Source organism: Mustela nigripes, chromosome 9 (genome assembly GCF_022355385.1).
Source record: "Mustela nigripes isolate SB6536 chromosome 9, MUSNIG.SB6536, whole genome shotgun sequence".
NCBI classification, from domain to species: Eukaryota; Metazoa; Chordata; class Mammalia; order Carnivora; family Mustelidae; genus Mustela; species Mustela nigripes.
Genome location: NC_081565.1, coordinates 50,186,264 through 50,191,333, shown reverse-complemented (window position 1 = coordinate 50,191,333; position 5,070 = coordinate 50,186,264). Strand labels below are relative to the sequence as shown.

The 5,070-nt window shown below is 39.1% G+C and overlaps 1 pseudogene; it reads left to right on the top strand.

Moving 5' to 3' along the window:
* Positions 1-2,888: 2,888 nt before the first annotated feature.
* LOC132024137 (pseudouridylate synthase 7 homolog) lies at positions 2,889-4,627 on the top strand (annotated as a pseudogene).
* Positions 4,628-5,070: the final 443 nt, after the last annotated feature.

Sequence of the window (5,070 nt, the reverse complement as noted above, 5' to 3'; positions counted from 1 at the left end):
GGACATGATGAAATACTGAAATATCCATTTAGAGGTGCCTATGGGACATTTGGTTGTGGATGCTTAATAGGTAACTGGGCTCATGCATCTGGAGTTTGGGCTAGACATACATAGTTTTGCAAGTTGTTATCTTATCAATGCTGTCTCACTCCATGGTCATAGAAGAAATTTCCAGGAATAAATTGTAGAGTAAGACACAAGTTGTATAAGGATGGAGCGACAAAGAGCACCAGCGTTTAAGGGATGGACAGATGAATATGAAACCATGGAGAGATTGAGAAAAACTCGAAGGGTGTGGTGTCATGGGAAGGAAAGCAGAAGCTAATTTCAAACAAAAGACAGTGGCTAACCAAGTCATGATTCGAGGATGTAAGATGAAGACTGGACAATGTCTATTATATTTGGTACCTGGGAAGTCGCTGATGACCATAGCCAGAGAAATTTTAGTTGGATGATGATATCAAAATGCATGGTTGCTACTGGTCAAGCTTGTGGTGCCATTAAGTGTAGTAAAGCATTATTTCTAGAAAAGTGCTGAGAGGAGGAAAAAATGTTTTTTTATAGGAACACAGAGTAAAAATAAGTTATATTTTCTCTTTCTCTCATTCCTCTTCCTCTTTTCTCTCTTTTTCTTTTCTTTTTCTTTATTTTTTAAGATTTTATTTATTCATTTGAGAGAGAGAGCAGGGGGGAAGGGCAGAGGGAGAGAGACAAACAGATTCCTCCCTGAGTAGGGAGCCCAGTGCGGGACTCAATCTCATGACCCTGAGATCATGACCAGAGCTGAAATCAAGAATCGGATGCTTACTTGACTGAGCCACCCATGCGCCCCATCTCCTTTTTTTTTTTTTTTTTAAATATGAAGAGGTAAACCTAGAAAATGGTTAATGGTGGATAAATAATGACAATATGTAGGTACGTAGGGAGGAGAGGGAAATAACTGCTGGAGCAAGATCACTACAGGAATGTAGTGAATTGAATTCAGATACAGGTGGAAGATGTTTGCCTTAGGGCTGAGAAAAGACATGTTAATGTGTGGGGCTTAGGGGGGCTTGGGGACAGGGGCATGTAGTTTTGGAAAAGTGGTCATTTTAGGATATTCACATATAAGCGACTTAATTTTTTTGGTGAAACAGGAGACAATGATATTCACACAGAAGGGAAAGCTGCTAGTAGAAATGGGAGTGCCAAGAGAGAATGAGGGAAAAAGCTGACTGGGAATGCAGTTGGGGAGGTGAGGGGCCTTAGCGGGCTGTATTTAAAATTACTCAACCTAGATTGTTTTAGTCTAGAAAATGTATTTTGGTAGTTTCTGCATTATCTAGTCCATCTATTTGATGAATAAGCATATTCAAATGTGTGTGAATAATCTATGATCTGTGATTCTAATGAATGATCAAAGAGGCCATTATTCAGATGCCTGAGAACTAGAAAGTGCTCCAAAGATGCCCAAAACAAGCAAACAGAAAGACCGTTCCATGACTACGGTGTTGGCACCAGTTGCTGGACATCTATTTTTTGTCTACTATTTATAGAAGAAGTGAGGAATGATAGTGGAAATAATAGCAATTACTTTAGCTAATTAATCTGCAACTTGGAGTTAGAAAGACTCTCAGAATTTATATAAATGCTTCCTTCATGTCCTGTGCAAATGCTTATAGTGCCAGAATCTTCATTATCTGCTAATTAGCCAACTTCATCTCAAGACATCATCTTTAATTGTTTGAAAACTACTTTATCAGGATAGGTTATGGCTAACTTCCACTTCCCTTAAACTAGGTGTGCCAAATTTATTTCATTCAACAAATATTGTACACATACTAAGTTTAAGGTATTATTCTTGGACTTCCAGGATGATCAATAGGTCAGGGTCTCTGACTTTGATATCTTTATAGACCAGTAGGGGAGGTAAGACAAGTTCCCAAATGACCACAAAAGAGATGAAAATACACCCATTAGCGAAGTAATAATATGTTGTGCTTTCTTGTTTAAAAATGAGGTGCCAGGACTCATATCTCAATAAATTATGACATGTGTCTCCTACACCTCCTCCCCAATCCTGTTTACATTGGAATGTCTGCATGTTTTTCCAGCCAAGTGAGTCAGTCAAGATGGAAATGCTAATTTATTTGACTGAACATACTCTGCTGGCTCATACTGTTGGGGGAAAAAAAAAAGGAAAAAACCTCACTGGTAATAATGTTACTACCAAATTCTGTTTATATATCACTTGATAGTTTACAAATCACTTTTCATATATTAACCTATGTAATCATCACAACAATTCTGTAAGGCACATAGTAATATTCTCCCCCATTTACACCTGAAGGACCCAAGACTCAGTTTAAGTAATTTACCCATATTACCCAACAGGGAAGAGGTGAGTTATGCTATTCAGGTTTCATGACTCCAGATCTCAACTAGAAGATCAAGGCCTCTGGATTCAGTGAAGGGGTAATTATGGATACTTAGAGGGTCTGGGGAGGGCATTTAGAGAAAGAAGGCTTTAAAGAGTCATGTAATTTCAGGAGGAAATAGAAGGAAGCCTTTCTAGGTGGAGGGCATGGCAAAATTCAAATTGTGGATACAGGAAGTGTAGGACATGATCATGTAAAAGCCAAGTTTCCATATAGGTGTTTGAGAATCATCTGTTTAGAAGAGATGGCTGACTCTCCGAGAGCTAATAAAAATTTTAGGGCAAGAAAAGAGGGAGAAAAGAAGCTCATGAATGGAGCCCCAACATCACCTATGGTTAGTGGGTGGGAAGCACAGGAGGAACTACCAAATGAGAAATCAAAGAAATGGTCAAAGAATTACTATCATTCCCAGTTGCTATATAAACCATGGGGGAGAGGCTTTCAAGAAAGAGCATATGATCATTAAGGATGATGACGGAGGACAAGTGGATAAAAGACCGGCCTTGGAGAGCTTGGAGAGGGCAGAGGAGTGACAACAAAAGTCCTAATGTAAGAACCAAGTAGATGGGAAGGGGAATGAAGATCAGGAACGGGGCGTGGAGGACTGAGGCAAGAAAGTTTCCTCCCTCTAAGAAGTGAATCCTTCAAGTATTTGAAGATAGCTCTCAAATCTTCTTCCCTTTATCAGGCAAAATGCCATTAACTAATACCACTGATTATCATATGCTTTCCAAATAGGTACCATTGTATTTTCTTCTTTAGAAATTGTTGGTTTGTCAGTTGTCCTTAAAGTTTGGCATCTAGAAATTCACTCTGTATCCCATGTTCATGGTCAGTTGAGCATAGAGTAGAAGAAAGCTATTATATGTTTGTTTCTTATACTCTGTTTTTAACAGCAGCCCACATTTCAATTAGCCACATTTCACTTTTGATTTATTGGTCTTGTAGTCCATTGATTCCATGTCATCCACATCCTTTACTTGCCAACTATTTGGAGAGACAACCCAGACATGGGAGATGGACACTGGAGCTCTGGAGTGGCAGAGCATGGGACTGACATCCAGAAATATACATGGTAGCCTGGACTTTCACACATCAAATATATGCTCTTGGGAAAGTCAATTGTCTTTTCTCTGGGCTCCAGAGAGAGTTATATTAGATGATTTTTAAGCCTCTTTCTAGCTCTAGAAAGTCTAATATTAACAATTGGCAAACAAAATACCTTCATTGATTTACTACTCAGATATTTATAGAGCTCAACATGTATAGAGAGAGTGGTTCTGAGCCCTGGGGCTTATAGACTCCTGGTGACATTATGAAGCAGAAAAGTACTTGGTAAAATGCAGGGAAGAATGGATAAAGAGCAAAGACCCAGATAATTCTTTCAAATTATTACCTACCAAAAGGTGTCTGGAAGGACAGTGGCCTAGGGCCTTTCAAAATACAAAATGAAGAATAGAGGGGCATCTGAGTAGCTCAGTCAGTTAAGCATCTGACTTCGGCTCAAGTCATGATCTCAGTGTCCTCCAATAGAGAGCACCCCCAGCTCAGCAGGGGGGTCTGCTTGTCTTTCTCCCTCTTCCTCTCCCCTTGCTCACTCTCTCTCGAATAAATGAAATCCTTAAAATATGAAGGATAGAGTTCCTACATCTGGCATTATACCAAGAAGTAATCATTTTATGCCATTTCACAGTTACCAAATTTATCTGTGGCATAACACAGTGAACAAAAGACTAGAAGTGTATTACAGTGAAACTTTTTCCAAGGGCTTAGTATTTACAGGAACTACAGCCACTTATATTGAAGAAGATGATGTTAATAACAACACCATCCATGATAGGGCAGTATCATTGGCTGGCTTTGACGTTATCTACCCAAAACATAAAATTAGTGAAGCGTACAAGAAATTTCTAGCAGCAGCCAATCTTGAAATTTGTAGGATGTGTCACAAAATCAGAGGGGCCTACCGAAAGATTATTATTTTTTTCCCAGAATATCAACTGTAGGTCAGTTTCTTTGACAGTTTTAAGATTCCAGTTTTCAACAGTTATAGATAATCTAGGAGGAAAACTGCCCCCCTCCCTTGCGTGTTCCTAAAGCAAACATAGACTATGAAGATAAATTTCTCCTTTCCCTCTTCAGTGTATGCTACTATGGTGTTTCGTTACCTATTGCTATGCACTAAATTAACCCCAAACTTAGTGGTTTAAATCAATAACTATGTCATTATTACCTCCCATAATTTCATGGGTTAAAAATTTCGTGGCTCAGCTGGATGTTTTTTCTACTCCATGTGATATCAGCTGGGACTATACTCATCTTGAAGCTTAATTAGACTAGAATGTCCAGGATGGTTTAGTCATGTATCTTATACCTTAGTATGGACAGGTAGAAAACTGGACTCAACTAGGGCATTGAAATATCTGTGTCTCTCCACATAGTCTTAAGGTTTTTTCTATTTCATGCAGCCCTCTCCATTTGGTACCTTTACATAGCCTCCTTAGCTGGGTGCTTGGACTTCATATTTGGTGACCGGAATTCCGCAAAATACAAAAGTGAAAGCTGTTAGGCCTCAACACTCTTTGGCCCTAAACTCTCATGATGCCACTTCTACCTTATTCTATTGGTTAAAGCAGGTCACAGAGCCAACCCA